Genomic DNA, 18,924 nt, shown 5'->3' with positions numbered 1-18,924 from the left:
CCAACTATCTAACCTCTATTGTTTCAGAGTCTCCTGTTTAACAAAAGCCTGTGTTTTTCTCTATTTCCATGGGAACAATTTGCACTTGACAGAGAGCAGAGGCTGAGTGGTGAGGAGCGGAGGGAGGTGGCGTGCTGGCAGGCAGCAGGTGATGTGTCAGCCTCCTGAATGCCTCCACATGCTCTGTGTCCGTGGATTTATGGCCATGCCACCGTTGGCCCGGATCCCCCACCAGCCGGGGGTCAGAGGTCACCGCAATGCCCTGTACAGCCGGCCAGCTGGTCCTGCTCAGCCCTTCAACCCAGCTGAAATACAGGGTACTTACACACACATAACATAATGTACACACTACTGGCCAGATCACACAGATGTCCATGTAGGGCAGCAATGTCGGCAGGGATGCATTCTTGAGCGAGTTTGAAAATGCGGAATGCCGGGGGGGAACAGGCTGTTATCAGTCACAGTGAACACACACCACTGTAAAGAAAGGGCCTTATACTTACTGCATATATAAACATAGTTATATTTAGGGGTGGGCGATATTGAAAAATATAATATCACGATATTTTTCAAGCAGCATCACGATAGAAGATATTTATCACGATATTTTTTCATGTCGGTTATTATGGTTATTTTTCAAGTTACTTAACAGTACAACCACCTACAAGGTAACACAAACTAGAATAAAAAGAAGTAACAGACCAAAATACCATTTCAAGCTGGTTTTAATTCTGCAATGAATCCCTGAATGAACAATTCAACAGGAATGTTGATATGGCTTCCTCAGTGTTCAAGTAGGTAGGCCTACAGGCTACAAAACAAACGTGTAACACTGGTTTATTCACCAAGTAAAGTGCACTCTCTTGCTAAATAAAATAAAAATATTCAAGGCACAGTTTCTCACTATAAAAATGCACTTTCTGTTTTAGGTAGCACTAGCAGTGATGTAACATCAATACACATGAAAAGGAGAGTAAAACATAACTAAGTAAAACATAAAACATCAATGAGGAAAAGTCAGTGCCAAACAATTCAAATGTAAACTTTAGACTTGAAGTGCAATCAAAGACTTTAACATAACTGAACATCTGTTTCAAAAGGGAAAAACAATATAAATACCTTATTGTTCAAATAAAATATAAGCCAACAGAATCGACCAAGAAAATAAATGAAGTGCAATACTGTCTGAATCCTGACTAGACAGTAGACAGCTTGGTTTTTACTAACCGTTATCAGTATTTAGTTACTTCGGCATCATTTTGAAACGTGTATTACAATTAAATCACGATAAAATAGGTTAATTTAGTCGTAGTTGGTTTCCACCACAGTATTTACATGGATATAAGCCCCGCCCCCTCTCCAGCGCGTCCTGTTTGAATGACAGGAGTAAACACAGCTGACAGCCGTGGTGAAACTCCAGCGGTTAGGGTGAGAATATTCGCATCGCGTCCGTTGTGAACGCAGCATAATGCAGTTCGGAAGCAAACAAGAGACAGAAGTATTTGAATTTTATCAGACACCGAATTTATAGCATTGAAAATAATTACTTTGAAAATCATGTATCTGAATTTTTTTTGCTCCGAAAAATGTGAAATAAAAATGTAAAAATTCAAGTGAAAAAAATTCGACGTCAAATATTTCGGTGTTTAAAATTCGATGTAAAAAAATTCCGTGTATAAAATTTGATGTAAAAAATTGCGATGCAGCATCATCCGGGCTACTCAGACAGGATAAGCAATAGAGTCCGAATGCAATCAAACCGACTTCTGGCCTATCAGAGCCAAGCGGCAAACCCCGGGACAGTGCGGTGAAGCCCAATGCTGCAAACTGTAGGCGATGGATGCAGATGGGAGCAATTCCCGTAGACCTTATGTCCAACTTAACATCAGAAAATGAACATGTTTCTAGCCTGGATCCACAAAAACATATTCTGTATATAGTTAGATGACTTCATGACAACGGGACTGCTGCTCCTAGCTCCGTTAGCTCCATTGGCTCCGTGATGCTACAGGGGCTCAGCTCACCAGGAGAACACTACTTGAGCTCGGCCGTGTTTGTTCCTGGTGGACTATTCGTCATGCAAATATAGGATTTATCTGCGGTTGAAACAGACCGTCCATGAATGCAGTTTCTTCGGTAAGTCAACCCTGCGTACTTTATGTTATGTTACTGGTGTTTTTATTAAGCTAACGTTAATGAATGTTTAGAGTTGGGTTAGCATTCGAGCAATCGGTAGCTCCATCTATGCTGTGCTATGCGTAGCATCCAAGTTAAACGTAATAAAGAAGTATAAAACATTAAGTGGGATGCTACTGTATACCAAAAGGCTTCTGTGCGAGGTTGCTAAAATAAGGTCATCCTTGTACGTTGGATAGTTAGTTTGCTAGTTAGGTTACTGTATGCATTGTTAAGGTTCATTTAAATTCGCTATGCTCTACTATAGCATAAAATAGACTAGCTAACGTATTGTTGAAGAGAGGCTTAGTGTATATTAAATCAACCTCACAATGAAATGTGTGTATCTTTAAAATATGAACGTCACATTTCAAGATGGTCCAGAAATAACGCTCCCTTAGATATTGTAATATGGTTTGTTGAACTGGAGTTAGTTATAGCAACTAACCGCCTATCCGATGAACGACCCAAACATTGTTGTTTTTAATATTATTACCAATGCCTCCTTTAATTGTATTATCATCACACTTGAGAAACAGCCTTATCGTGGCTGTAGAACGGAACATGTAACTTAATGCCTGCATTTAAAGACGATGAATAGCGTAGTCAATGCTTTAGTGACAAGGAAATGATTTGTTTAAATATTAGATACAGTATGACGTTATCTGTGACTTCAGTCAAAATGAAGCTTATCCATTGCATTGCGTTTGTTAAATAGGTTTGTGTCTTACCCTTATGTGTGTGATCAATCAATCAATCATTGTTTATTTATATAGCCCAATATCACAAATGTTACATTTGTCTCAGTGGACTTCACAGTGTGTACAGAATATCAGTATGACAATACAACACCCTCTGTCCTTAGACACTCTGTCCTCAGATCCTCTGTCCTTAGACCCTCACATCGTACAAGGAAAAACTTCCGGAGAAAACCCACAGTTTAAAGGGAAAAATGGGAGAAACCTCAGGGAGAGCAACAGAGGAGGGATCCCTCTCCCAGGAGGGCAGGCGTGCAATAGGACATACATGCAACATACGTAGTCCAAATGTTTGGAAATGCATGTGTGTATAATAGGAAGATGAATCCACAAGGATATCCATCCAGGACCTATGATCCAGGACCACAGCCACGACTCAAGATCCAGGGCTCGCGATCCAGGACACAGGACCGCAGGATCATCCATGTCTCCGGATCCCGGCGTATATAGACACCAAAAACAAAGAGATGTGGGGAAGCTGGGTTAATGGGAACATGAGAGTACACAGGTATAGACAGAGAGAAGGAAGAAGTAAGATGTCCCCCGACAAACTAATCCTATATCAGCAAAACTAGGGGCTGAATCTAATCAGCCCTAACTATAAGCTTTATCAAAAAGGAAGGTCTTAAGCGCACTCTTAAAAACGGATAGGGTGTCTGCCGCCCGAACACAAACTGGAAGCTGATTCCACAAATGTGGAGCTTAATAAGAAAAGGCTCTGGCTCCCATTGTACTTTTAGAGACTCTAGGAACAACCAACAACCCTGCATTCTTGGAACGCAATGCCCTAGTAGGACAGTAGGGTATAATGAGTTCTTTAAGGTAAGATGTCGCCTGCCCATTATATTCTGTGTTCTATAGGGAGCCAGTGTAAGGCAGCCAGAACAGGAGTAATGTGGTCCCTTTTCCTAACTCTGGTTAGTCCACGAGCTGCAGCATTTTGAATCAGCTGAAGCGACTTGACTGACTTCTTGGTACACCCTGATAATAAGGAGTTACAATAATCCAGCCTTGAAGTAATAAATGCATGGACTAGTTTCTCTGCATCGTTTTGAGGCAAGATATGCCTGATTTTTGCAATGTTACGTAGATGGAAGTAGGCAGTCCTTGAAATTGATTTTATGTGGGCGTTAAAGGATAAATCCTGATCAAATATAACACCAAGATTCCTTACAGTCTCACTGGAGGCCAAATTAATGCCATCCATAGTTAGTATATCTTTAGATAATTTGTTTCGTAGATTCTTCGGGCCAAGTACAATAACTTCAGTTTTGGTCGTGTTTAACATAAAAAAATGTAAGGTCATCCACGTTTTTAAGTCCTTGAGGCAGTCTTGAATTTTATTTAGATGATTCATTTCATCAGGCTTGATTGATAAATATAGTTGAGTATCATCTGCATAACAATGAAAGTTTACAGAATGATTCCTTATAATATTGCCTAACGGAAGCATATATAATGTGAACAAAATAGGTCCGAGCACTGAGCCCTGTGGCACTCCATGGCTAACTTTGGTTTGCGTGGAAGATTCATCGTTAACACGTACAAACTGAGAGCGTGCAGATAGATAGGACCTAAACCAGCCTAAAGCAGTTCCCTGTATGCCAACTAAGTGCTCTAGTCTTTGCAATAGGATGTCATGGTCGATAGTATCAAATGCAGCACTGAGATCGAGCAAAACAAGAATAGAGACAAATCCCTTGTCTGAGGCTATTAGAATGTCATTTGTGACTTTAACCAGAGCTGTCTCTGTGCTATGATGTGTTCTAAAGCCAGACTGAAAATCTTCAAATAAATCATTGTTTTTTAAGTAATCACACAGCTGTTTTGCGACCGCTTTCTCAAGAATTTTTTAGAGGAACGGAAGATTAGAAATAGGTACTATAGTTGGCTAAAACCTCTGGATCGAGGTTGTGCTTTTTAAGAAGCGGTTTTATCACTGCTACTTTGAATGATTGTGGAACATAGCCTGATAATAAAGACATATTCATAATATTTAATAAAGAAGTGCTAATTAAAGGAAAAACTTCCTTCAACAGCTTAGTTGGAATTGGGTCTAACATGCACGTTGATGGTTTAGAAGAGAGAATCATTGAATTTAATTGTTCAAGGTTAATGGCTGAAAAGCATTCTAATAATAATAATAATAATAAATTGGATTTATATAGCGCTTTTATAATACCCAAAGACGCATTCTAGTTTACTATCTAGTGTAATATTAGAACTTACGTTTCCGGGAGCTGTTGATAACACTATACTGGTCAAAGGCAAGAGGTCATTAATTTTGTTTCTAAGAGTAACAATTTTATCGTTAAAAAAGCACATAAAATCATTACTACTGAGTGCTATGGGAATAGAATTCTCAATCGAGCTGTGGCTCTCTGTCAGCCTGGCTACAGTGCTGAAAAGAAATCTTGCATTATTCTTATTCTCATCTATTAATGAAGAGTAGTAGGCTGCTCTCGCTTTATGCAGTGCTTTCTTATATTCATTGAGAGTAATATGCCAAATTAAACGAGATTCTTCAAGTTTAGTGGAACGCCATATCCTTTCATGTTGTCTCGACTTTTGCTTTATTTTGCGGGTTTCGGAATTATGCCATGGAGCTAATCTATGTTGTTTTATTTTCTTCTTTTTCAAAGGAGCAACAGAGTCTAATTGTATTTGCAGCACATATGTCGCACTATCAACAACATGATCAATTTGGGGTGGTATACATTTTGTATAAGTTTCCTCCCCTACATGCAGACATGCTATCGAGTATATATGATACATATGCCATATGAAAACAAATTAATTTGACTGACTCATGAAAAACTCATCCAAAGTAACAGTAAAATAAAAAGGACCTACACAATAATACTCAATCAAACTGATACAGTATGAGGACTGTGATATCCAGCAATTTCTTAAGTATAACAATAAGATTATGACCTGTTTTTAAAAGAAGATAAAACGTTGTTTGCATGTAAAGAAGTCTGTAACCCACACATGTAACTTTACATCTGTTTGTTCAAAGTCTACTTAAGGTGATCCAGACAGGCTGGACCAGAGGAGGAGAGACAGATCTGGACTCCTACCAGCAGAGAACTTCAGCATGGATTCCAAGGTACACCTTTTTCATACTTTACAAAGAATGCATAAAGTAATGACTCTAATACACTGATACACATGCCATTAAACATGACTAAATACTAGATCACCTACACATCAGTGATGTTGAGTGTACTTTCTTAGCAAAAGGTTACATTTACATTTTACCAAGCAACATAACTTTTTTGTTCAACTTTCACATTTCAATGTATTTAAAGCAAATATTATTGAACATAGTGAGAGCTGCGACCCTTTGTCTCTGCATACTGACTGTAAAACAACATGTTAAAAGTGATTCTTTCAGTGAGACAACCGGACAGAGCAAGCTTCTACAGTTGCACTAAGTTTTGATAACAGTTAAATATTATTTTAATAATACATTTATTTCAATGTTGATGAATTTAGAACAGTTTATTCATAATCTGATTATCTTTGTAGTACACTGTTGGATTTAAAAAACACATTCAAATACAAAAATCATTATATTTATAGCCCCTGAACAAACAAACACACCTCTTTCTTAAATAACACACTTGCTCTGCAATAATATGTTTTTTGATATTTCTGTTAGGAAAGGACACGCCTGAGAGACAGGACTGCTTCACCATGTTCTCTTTCTCTGAGGGTCCAGAAGAACATCCAAGAGGGAAAGGAGAAGCTGATGTTATGAGATTTAAGAGCAGTACAGGACATTCACTAAGACACTTAGACCTGCACACTGACAAGTTTTGTAGTCTAACAGGAACATAATTGTTGTGTTTATTTTAGGGCTGTCAAGGGAGGGTGTGTGTATGTGTCGTGTGGCTCGAGCGAGAGAGAGACCTTACATGTATTGTTGTTGTTAGCATATGGTGCTAGCTAGCTGGGATAAAGGATATAAAGAGCTGTTTAAATGAAAACAGAGGAGCGACATTTCGCCGACAACTGCGCAGAGCACTTGACTTTATGCAGGTAGCCAGACAGTGGGACATTATACGACAAGTGAGCACAGTCAGCACGGATAGTGCGCGTAACATGATTGGCGTCCAGGCAGCTCCCGTTCGAGCATATGCCTTGAATTGCACATAGCTCCAATGAAAACACACACACACACACATGCACACTTTGTATTGTATTATTGTATGAGAGAGGTTCCAGGTTGAATTGAGGCGAATATTTGTAATGTTCAGAGGTTGTTGTGTTTAATATTCATGAGAATATTTGTCATTGTTCAAATGATAATAAACATTTGCATAAAGCATAGGTGTCCGCTCATATGTTGATAAGATTATTAAAAACTTGAAAAATATTCCTCTAAGGTACATTTAGAACAGATACAAAATTTGCGATTAATCGCGATTAACTATTTTAATCGACTGACAGCCCTAGTTGTTTTGTGTTTTCCGTTGCACCTCAGACAGGCAAATTTTAGTGAAGTGTTTTCAAGTGGCATATATCTATAGATGATATTTTGGTATGATAGACATTCCAGAGTGGTAGCTTAGTCATAGAAATCAGCTATTGAATACAATGACCCGAAGCGCCAAATTCGAAGGCGTAAAATGTGGCTTGAATGTACATATAATTCAAATACCAACATGAAGTCAACCATTTAATGGCTAATGCATTGTTCTTATGGTGTTGTTTAGACAGGTCATTCTAAAGTAACTTGGACAATATTTTAGCCAAATAAAATTATTATTACTTTAAAAAAAAAAAACATGGAACTGCATAACATAGTTACATGTACATGTCTGTAGTGTCTAGCTTTGACCAACCAACTAGACAAAGTCGACTATACTACCAGTTTTACATGTAGAACTCCTTCACAAGGTCAAGAAATATTCATGGGGGCAAGTCTAGTTTGATTTACTTACATATTTACCCAGTACTTGAGTATACATCAGTTTATACTCATCGACAGTGACTTGCCATGCACTTCATAGGTACTATACATTCATCTGAAGTTGTACCGGTATGACTATAAAGTCCAGACAATTGCCTAAACATTGTCAGTTCTCTTCATCATCAGTGTCAGACTCGTCCAGTTCCACTGCGACTTCGTCCTCATCTTCACTTCTCTGGTTGGTGCATGTCTGCAGTTTGCACATGTCCGTGCACTTCAGTTGGTTCTCCAGGCACACACAGGCTGGAAGTTTGCAGATACGTGCACACTTGCAGGACATCAGCTGCAATACTGCATCAGGTGCCGGTGATCCCTGCATCCATTATATTTCCAGACTGCCATCGTCACCTGTAGTCCAGCCACAGCCCTTGGGGTCTGGCACAACAGGTTCACTCACAAGACAGCGTCGCCAAATCGCGGTCTGATAGTTCGAGCAGAGGACGTGCATGTGCAAGCAATCCTTGCATGGTGGCAGTTGGCTGGATTCCACCTCTCCCCGTTGTGCACAGAAGAGTTGGTAGCGGAGTTCATTGACATCAGAGGTTGCGGATGAGGATGCATACAACCGGCAAACAAAGTCCTGAATCTTATCAAATAGGTCAGCAGATACATCCCATGCTTCACCAAGACACTTGAAGGCCTCCTGGTAGGTCTCATTCTCCTTCAGATGCTTCAGTGCACTTAACTTTCCACGACCAGCGAATGCACTGACCGTGTCACACCCAGTGAGAGCATGTAGTCCAACAAGACCTTGGCAGACTTCCTCGCCCAGGGAGCTCGCTAGTTTACCAATATCTATGTATCGTGTACGATTCTGTGTACCACACTTCTGACAGGCCATCGTCTTGCTGAATCAAAGGCACAGTATCAACACATCAGTGTCTTCAGCTGTGATGATTATGGACCCACAACCATCACCTGAAGCATGTCTGGCATGAAGTAGCATGCACGTATCAGCTTCTTCTTTGATTGATCTCAGATCTTGGATTTCATGCCAGTGATCCTTGGTGATCAGGTAGCATGCATCGCCACAGGTCACGTACAGCGACATGTCCTGGAGCCTCTCTCTCTTTGCAGGTTGCTTCCACTGTTCCACCAAGAATTCAACCAGGCTCGTCTTGTTCTTGGGGTTACTCAAGAACTTTCTCCATTGATGAATATTGTGGCCTGGTGCAATGTTTGGAGGAGGCATCACAGGTCAGAGCACCATTTGTTGTGTTCCATCCACAACAAATGCTCACAGATTGATGTGTGTGTATTTATTTATCTACTATTTCTTGAATCATTACTGTCAGTCCAAAACAAGAGATTTTGTTTTAGTAACATTTAAAAAAAAAAACATTATCTCTTTTCCACTACACTATCTTGAATACTTTAGTTTTTACGTCACTACATTTATCTAACAGCTGTAACATTGTAAAGCTGTCACTTCGGACTCTGGGTAATTATGACAGCATGTCCTACTATTTTGAGAGTTTGAACAAACCAGACCTTCATCTATTAATAGCCAGCACATTAAACCATTATGAAAGTAATCATTAGTTAGCTCATTGTTCAAAATGAGCTAACACACACACACACACACGTACACAAAAGGACACGGTAACGTTGTGATTCACTTCAATTAATGATAACTACGGAGCTTGCTAACAGCAAGGCACAAGGCTACTTCACTCATTTAGCTAGCTAATGTAAGATACAAATGCTGTCGAGCCCTCACTGCTTGTAAAATAAAGAGCACAAACTGACTACTTACCCGAGCGGCGAGCCCCGCTGTTCTCCGTCATTTTTCTCCCGGGTTGTTGTGATCACATGACTGACATAGCCGTGCTCTGATAGGCCAGAAGTCGGTTTGATTGCATTAGGGCTCGATTGCTTATCCTGTCTGAGTAGCCCGGATGATGCTGCATCGCAATTTTCGACATCGAATTTTATACACCGAATTTGTTGACGTCGAGTTTTTTTCACTTGAATTTTTGGGATCTGAATCTAATTATTTTCAATGGTATAAATTCGGTGTCTAATACAATTCAAATACTTCTGTCTCTTGTTTGCTTCCATACAGTTCAGAAACCACTGTTCTGACGCTTTTAAAGCAACTTTGAGATTTTAACAGTATCAGGGGCACACAGGCCATGGTGGCCGTAGGACGTACAATTATTTTCGGGGCTTCACGGCCAGACCGGCCGTCATGGCCGCCGTGAAAATCCTACCCTGGTGCACTATCACGATAGATATGATATCTCTGAAAAGGCATATCGTGGAGACCTACAGTAATATCGTCTCAACGATATATATCGTCTAGTTATATTGGATATATTAATAAGCACAAGTGTTATTCCCACTTTCTTGTTGCACTGCAGTGCTGTTGACTCGAGGGTTGGCAAATAAACGTTTGCATTACTACTAGAGTAGCAGGTAAAGGAGTTATTTCAGGTGTGCAAGCTTCCATTAGTAAATATAAAAGTCTGTTATGTATTCACAATGTTAAGTGAATAGCAATTGGAGCATTTCCGGACCTGGAATGAGCATTAAACAGTCCTGGTTGAACCGTCAGCAAAAAAAAAAGAAGAGCCAAAAAAGGTAAAAAGTAAAATGGCTGTGAAAATTAAAACACAAAGGTTGATTTCATCGTCAGTAATAATAATATCATCAGTGAGCGCGTTGCTGAATTCATGTCAACAGATTCAATATAAACATTTAAATATATCTGATTTGAGGTGTAGTACAATGGAATTACTTGAGAAGATAAATCCATTTTATAATTACATATTTTAAAGCCCATGAGGCAAATTTGTATTTTATTTGTATTTCCTTCATTTCTTTCATGTACATTTATGTTACACAGCTATACTATACCAGCTCAGCGTGATATTTCTGTAGATTATAAAAACAATATGTGGCTTTCTAACATCAGTGCTAACCCTTCAAATGACCCTCACGCTGTAGGTCGCAGGGGTCAAGACCCTTCCCTATGCTTCCCGATACAATTAGATTAAACCAAATTCATTTAGCTCTTTTACACGTTTCTTTTTCAGTTGTCAGACAATGAAACAAGGGGGAATCACAGCAATCCTCTCCAAACTGTTTGCAGTTGACAGTGAAACCGCAACAGAGCTTGGAACAAGGCAGAGTTCAACAAGAACTTTCAGCTGTGGATTACTGCTGTATGTGTCCCCACACTAAGGCACCAGTACAGGTGACAGCTGCCTATTTGTTTGGAGAATGTTGCCAGACATTACACCTTTAAAGGGGACCCATCATGCAAAATGCAGTTTTTTATGTCTTTTATACATTAATATGTGTCCCCGGTGTGTAAGGAGAAGTGAAGTGTCAGAAAATAAAACCCTCTCTCTTTTCCTCCGTGCGTAAATCTCTAAAAACGGGGGTACAACGGATCTGATCCAGATTTGCCACAATTGTGGACCCACGGCCCTATCAGAAACGTCGCTATCAGAAGGTCACCTGAGAGAGAAAGCGTTTGAGCTCCACACTGTTTCAGAAATAATCCTTGATGTGGTTTTGAAAATGATATGGCTTTTCATCACCGCAGCCTTTAGCTGTATCTGCCAGGTCCCGCATGAGCAGGCATAAGCTCCACCCCCTCTTTTTCTTTCAATTATTATTATTTTTTAAAGCTTTATACCCCGAATCAGCACTTTAGTAACAGGGCTGAAATAGAGGGATATGAGCAGACTTGGGTGTAACGCGTTACTGTATATCACTTTTGTCGGTAACGGAGTAATGTAACGCGTTTCAGTAATCACACTACAGTTAGCCCACTAACATAAAGAATTACTTGATTCTCCATTTGACAGACAAGAGGGATTTCCGCCGCAGGTTTAAATTTAACATTTGCGCAACTTGCGCGTCCACATGCAGTGCGTCAACATGACTGAGTCAGTGATAACTTTCGAGGGGTGGAGGTATGCCCATTATTTTGAGTTCATCTGAAGAAAGGACAGGAATGTGACGGTGAGGTGCAAACTGTGTCCAGGCCAGAAGCTGTTATCCACTGCTGTAAACACCACGTCAAACCTCAACAAGCACCTGCAAAGACAACATGCTAACGTGAAGCTAATAGCTAAGGAGGACCTCCGAATCCAGAGGGAGGATGTCGAGTAAAGTAACGAGTAAACAGCAAACACGCAAAGTTATATGATGAGGCCCTCTGCGTCGACAGGCGAAAACTGTGGCGCGCTTACACTGTAGGTGCGCCGCATTTGCGCTTCAGTTGAGGCTCCCTCCGCAAAATGAAGCACCCTCCGCAGTCTGCGTGATCTGCCTGTAGGGAGGGGCGGCCCTGTGAGTAAGTAACGTGTGAAGTAATGATCAAAGTAACGAGTAAAGTAACGCTAACTTTATGTAGAGAGTAACGAAGTAAAGTAATATGTGAGTGTTTCTACAATTTAGGGTACATTCCGTGTCCATTGATGTCAATTGATGATAATTATAATTATTCTTTCTATTTTCTTCAAAAATATCATATTTTGGAAAGCATGTTATAATATCACACAAACATTATGTGCATCCTATACTTAGTTTAGCTTGAAATGTGTCATGATGTTCTTAAATTGACAGTTTTTGCTCTGTCCGTTTTTCAGTTGAGGGTGTCTTGGTTTCAAAATAATGAATAAAAACCATTAAAGTAAATAAAAACTATTATTCATTTATTTCAAAAGTCTAAATACTAAAGATTAATCATATTTTTTAATTGATTTCCTCCTTTAAATAATTTAAATATCTTAACATATGAATGTCCGCAAAAGTTTTGTCAACTATGTTACAAACAGAACTCCCCCCTTTAACTCAAAAATGGTTTGTCCCAATACCATGTCACCAGCATCACATGATGCCATGTTCCTCTTTGGCTGACATTTTGAACACACTGTGGTGAGTGTCCTCTATTTGTTTACAATATTCTATGTATAATAGCACATTGTCAATGAGTATATTAATTGACCATCAACAATGTTACGTACATTGTTATGATTTTAATTCAATGATATGTTCAAATGTGATGTTAACCTGTTAACCTGAAAATGACATGTGGTCATCCAGGCAAGGCCTACCATTGAAATGATGGGTCAAAATAGGGAAATTGTCAACTAGGTTACCTGTCAACTCAGTTACTGGGTAACTGAGTTGACAGGTAACCTAGTTGTTACCTGTTAGCTTGTTCATCATGCCCTCATGGCCAACATCAAGGACGCCTTTGCCACCACCAAAAGGAGAACACACAGGCAGGCAATGTCACAAATTCTAACTGAGAGGATCCTTAAAAAGTATGGATTACAAAAAGAAGTTCGTACAGCACTACACATCTCCAGAAAGAGGAACAAGAATCCTGCTCAAGGCAATATAAAGTACCGAAGCCTATGCTTCCTAATTCAAGACAGCGTCATTGCTTACCTGACGAGGGATGAAAGCAGCCGATTGACAGCAGGCAAAGCACAAACAATCACCAGGCGGAAGATAAAGAAACAGAAGAGGTTTTTAAATGATACCCTGAGAAACCTACACAGGACATTTCTCACTGAACATCCTAATTACAATCTCTCTTACTCCTTGTTCTGTCGTATGCGTCCCTTCTGGGTAGTTAACCCAACACTTGCAGACAGACAAACCTGTCTTTGCAAGGTTCATGAGAATCTTTCCTTTCTGGCTGAAAAGCTTCACACTCTCAAGTTAATTAGGAGCGTGGACATGGAAGACCTGACATCATCAATAAGCTGCAATCCAAATTCAAAGGACTGCATGTACAACGAGTGTCCCCACTGCAAAGGACAGGAGTTTGCCATAGCAGCAGAAGTTAACCTTCAGGCAAATGTCGAACTCACTCAGTGGTCAACTGAAACAGTCATCAGAGAAAAGAAAACAAAGATGGTAAAAAGGACAAGGTCCCCATGAAAATCACTGTGAAGAAGAAAAAGGACATAGTGTTGGCGGATCTGCTGGAGATGTTTCAAGGCCAATTGAGACATTTCAAACGGCATACATTTAACATTAAAAGCCAGTTCACCCACTACCGTGAATTAAGAAAAAGCATGACCAACCAAGAATGCTTGATTCATGTGGATTTTTCGGAGAACTACTCATGTAAGCTTGCAGCAGAAATCCAGGCAATGCACTTTGCCCCAAACCAGAAGCAAGCAACGCTCCACACAGGAATTCTTCATGTTGGTGGGACAGCAGAGCACATGTGCTTTGGCACAATTTCGGCATCAAAGGAGAAAGGCCCACCTGCCATTTGGGCACATTTGTCCCCCATCCTGGATGAAGTGAAGGCCTCGTATCCTTCTGTCGAGGTGGTGCATTTCTTCAGTGACGGTCCATGCACGCAATACAGACAGAAGGGAAATCTTGTATCGAGATGTAAGTTGCCCTTGCACCGCCAGACAAAGTTATGAGTGTCGCTGTGATGACACTCATACTTTTAGTTTTGAGGTTCAGCAAACGACCCCTTCGCTGCCTCAAGCACATAAAGGCAACAGCAAAGAGAATGAAAGGCTGTGGGGTCCTGATTCAATTGGCCAGTGGTGTGCCCTTAAATATGATGAAGACATTTACCAGGAGTCATTCAGGAGGTCATGGACACACATGTGCAGGTAAAGTGCATGCACGTTGCCGGAGTCAACCGGTTCTTCTGGCCACTGAGAGAGGATGTGCTTTTGTACCCTTTTGAGGACATTTTGAGTGTGATTCCTCCTCCAAAGTCAGTGACCTCACGCCACGTGGAGATTGACAAAGACATCTGGTCTAGTTTCTAAAAGGTCCAACTGAATGTTGCAATTGAATAGTACTGTTCTGTTGAATATTAATGTTACTGTACTATTCTTTAATATTTCGTTTTTCGGTAAGGCTTCACTTGGACCCCTGTGCTGGTTTGAACCGATTACAAAACCATTACTTTAAAAACTGTTCTTTATTTGTTCCTCGACCGTGGGTTTGATCTTTGTCTGACATACAAGTCACTTTCGATAAAACCGTCACATTTCTCAATGTAAACTATTTAGACTGTTCTGTAGGAATTGAATTAGAAATGAATTCTGAATTAGAAGAACTTGTTCCAACCCTTCACCGGTTACTGATCAGAGGGAATGTTTCATTTGCACTGTGTGATTTTTTGTTTTGCTTGTTAGTACATTTCAAATGTAATGTATTTTGTATGAATTTGGTGTTTCATAATTGAAGTAATTGAAAGTTTCAATTGAATTTTGCACTTCTTCCTTGAAATAAACATAGTGCAGATGGTTAACAATGTGTCCAGTCAACTATGTTATTCAAATGTGTGACTTTCATTGTCAACTATGTTGCACCTCGTTTTTTCAAATTTAAATATATAAAATAGTGCTTCTGATATCCTTTTTACGTGACATCTCTTAAAACGATCAAAATGACCTGTATGGTAGTTTTATAATAGAAAATATCCCTATCCTTAATGACAGTGCTGAACATATCACATGAAAAAACAAAACTTTAATACAATTATTTTTGAATCTTTTAAAAATCTTGGGATATATAGTAGAATAGACTCAAGTGCTTTTCAAATTGGATTTTAAGTGCAGGACTTAATCAAATGTTTGTAATGACATCAAGTTTGTCCGTAACATAGTTGACAAACTGAGTAGTGAAAACATCCGTTCCCTTCAAATAAAACTGGATATGTTACACTGAGGAATATACTAACTTGAACCACTGATTGTTCTATTGAGAAAGAACACTTTTTTTACAGTTTTGTTGATGTGAAATGTACCCTAAATTATAGAATGACTCATGTAATATATTACTTTTTTTGAGTAACGACCCACCTCTGGATATGAGGCATGGCTAGAAAGGGTGATCTGTTTGGTATTTTGAACAAAACACTTCATAGACATTTTTATACATTTTTATATATTTGAGACCTATGCTATTCAACACGTTCTCACTCCCAACCCGTCACATGTTGACGGACGGTCAGGGCCCCTCCCCGTCACTCTATTACGCACAGGTACCCCTTGAGAGTCAGTTTTAAATGTGAAGGGATGTGTGTAATGTGGTGATTGACATTATTCACCCACGGATCTATGGGTTGGGGTATTGTTCCGCACGGACATTTTAGTTAACCGGACTTCCTGTTGATGTGAAATCCGAAAACATTTTTTAATAATAAAATAATACTTTATTCCGAGTGTGCTTGCTTTTCTCTTTGAAAGTCATCACATCACGGCATTGTAATACACGGTTCGGCTGCATTAAATATTACACATCTGCCGTAGTTCTCTATTCATAGAGCCCTGATCAGAAGACTTCTAGACAAACATGAGGAACTGCTGCCAAAACTGAATATGTGACGTGGATCATAAATATATCAGCAATTAAACAAAATCTTCAATTTCTCTTCACACAATACGTCTCCTTGCAGTATCAACACTAATTCGGCTGACTTTTATATTTGATCCAATCGGTATATTGGTATATTTACACCATAAGGGTGCACAGCTGATAGAAAGGGACACCTGGTGGTTAAAGCACGTTATTGAAATGTATTATTTTTATTATTAGATATTAATAGGAGACACAGACAGACAAACGAATAAGGCTTTATTTAAACATTAAAGAATACTTTAGGTTAAGGTCTTATGTTGAATAAGAAAAAAAGCTTTGGGGGTTTATGTTTATGTTTATTAATAATAATAATAATAAATTGGATTTATATAGCGCTTTTATAATACCCAAAGACGCTTTACAATATGAGGGGGGGGGGGTAGATAGACTGGGGCAGGTAGACAACAGACTAAGAAAAAACAACAAAAACGACAAAACAAAACACAGTGGCAGTCAGGAGGAGGTCGAAAATGAGTGGGGGGGTGTTTTACGGATAGAGAGAGGTGAAAAGATGGGTTTTGAGGCGGGACTGGAACAGAGTGAGGGACTCGGACTCACGGAGGTCTTGGGGGAGGGAGTTCCAGAGTTTTGGGGCGGCCACAGAGAAGGCTCTGTCTCCAAAGCTCCGGAGATTGGCAGTGGGGGTGGAAAGCAGGCCGGCCGAGGTGGATCTGAGGGTCCGGGGAGGATGGTAGGGGATGAGAAGGTCAGTGAGGTACGGGGGGGCCAGATGGTGGAGGGCTTTATAGGTAAGGACCAGGAGTTTGTAGTTGATGCGGTGAGTAACGGGAAGCCAGTGTAGTTCTTTGAGGACCGGGGTGATATGGTGCCATGATTTAGTGTGGGTGAGAAGTCTGGCGGCTGCGTTCTGAACACGCTGGAGTCTACTGAGGGAGGTGGAGCTGATGCCGTATAGGAGGGAGTTACAGTAGTCGAGGCGGGAGGAGATGAAGGCGTGAATGAGTCGCTCAGCTGCGGGGCGGGTGAGATAGGGACGGATTTTGGCAATGTTGCGGAGATGGAAAAATGAGATTTTGACAACTTGGCGGATGTGGGAGTCAAGGGAGAGGGTGGGATCGAATATAACCCCGAGGTTGCGTGCCTGGGTTGAGGGGGAAACAGGGGTGCCATCGATGGTCAGTGTGAGGTTGGGGGTTTTACTGAGGGTGGATTTGGAGCCGATGAGGAGGAGTTCAGTTTTATTGCTGTTGAGTTTAAGAAAGTTTTTTTGCATCCAGGATTTCAAGTCAGTCAGACAGGATTCAATGTGGGTGATGGGGGGGTTATGGAGGGATTTGGTGCTGAGGTAGATTTGAGTGTCATCGGCGTAGCAGTGGAAGTCCAGGTTGTAGTAGCGGAGAATCTGACCAAGGGGGAGGATGTAGATGATGAAGAGGAGGGGGCCGAGTACTGAGCCTTGGGGAACACCTTGGGTGACTGTAGCGGTGGCAGAGGAGTGGTTGTTGAGGGAGATGAAGTGGGATCTGTCGGAGAGATATGACTGGAGCCACCTGAGTGCAGTACCTTCGATACCGATGTCTTGGAGTCGGGTGAGCAGGATGTTGTGGCTCACGGTATCAAAGGCTGCACTCAGGTCGAGGAGGATGAGGATGTTGAGGGAACCGGTGTCAGCAGAGGTGAGGAGGTCATTGAGGACCCTGACGAGTGCCGTTTCTGTGCTGTGATGGGGACGAAAACCAGACTGAAGGGGTTCGAAGAGGTGATTTGATTGAAGATGGCGGTGAAGTTGTTTGGAGATGATGCGTTCTATTGTTTTGGAGAGAAAGGGGAGGTTGGAGATGGGGCGGTAATTACTGAGGGATGAGGGATCCAGACCGGGTTTTTTAAGGATGGGAGTGACAGCAGCAGTTTTAAAGGCAGAGGGAACGGTTCCTTGGGACAGGGAGGAGTTGAAGAGGTTGACAAGGTAGGGGCAGAGGACGGGGAGGCAGGACTTCAGTAGAGGGGTGGGAAGAGGGTCAAGGGAGCAGGTAGTGGGTTTGGAGGAGCTGATCAGATTGAGAATTTCAGAGGGGGAGACCAGAGTGAACTGGGAGAGGCGGCCGTGGGGAGGGGGAGTCGGGAGGTCAGGGGAGAAGGAGGGAGAGATTGGAGAAGCAGATAGGGAGAGATTAATGGCAGTGATTTTGTCCGAGAAAAACTGGAGGAATGAACTGCATAAGGTGGAAGTGGAGGAAGTGAGGGTGTCGGCACGGGGTTTGAGGAGCTTGTTGACGGTGGAGAAGAGGGTCCTGGGGTTGCGGGAGGGGTCGGTGAAGATGTTGGAGAGGTAAGCTGATTTTGCGGCAGTGAGGGCGTCTCTGTAGGTGGTGAGATGAAGTTTGTAGGATTGGTGGTGAACTGTGAGGGATGATTTTTTTGTTAAGCGTTCAAGCTGACGGCCGGTTTGTTTCATTCTACGGAGTGCAGGGGTGAACCAGGGAGACGAGGTTGTAAAGGTGACAGTTTTCCTTTTGAGGGGGGCCAGGCTGTTGAGGGAGGTGAGAAGGGTGGAGTTGAGGTGATTGAGTAGGTCATCAGGTGTGCTGAGGTTCGAGTCCAGGGGGAGAGTAGAGGATAGCAGGTGGGATAGGTGCTGGGGATCGACAGAGCGTAGGTTACGGAAGGTGATGTTCCTGGAAG

General features: G+C 41.2%; 1 long non-coding RNA gene across 1 annotated transcript; it reads left to right on the top strand.

Annotated features, from left to right (window-relative positions):
* Positions 1-224: 224 nt before the first annotated feature.
* LOC139435458 (uncharacterized) lies at positions 225-7,192 on the top strand. Its single transcript, XR_011644694.1, has 3 exons — positions 225-317; positions 5,953-6,042; positions 6,598-7,192. It is a non-coding gene; the product is annotated as an uncharacterized lncRNA (long non-coding RNA).
* The last annotated feature ends 11,732 nt before the right edge of the window (positions 7,193-18,924 follow it).

This window comes from Pseudochaenichthys georgianus, chromosome 16 (genome assembly GCF_902827115.2).
Source record: "Pseudochaenichthys georgianus chromosome 16, fPseGeo1.2, whole genome shotgun sequence".
Lineage (NCBI taxonomy): Eukaryota > Metazoa > Chordata > Actinopteri > Perciformes > Channichthyidae > Pseudochaenichthys > Pseudochaenichthys georgianus.
Note: the sequence above shows the minus strand (reverse complement) of the source record. Positions and strands in the feature narration are given on the sequence as shown.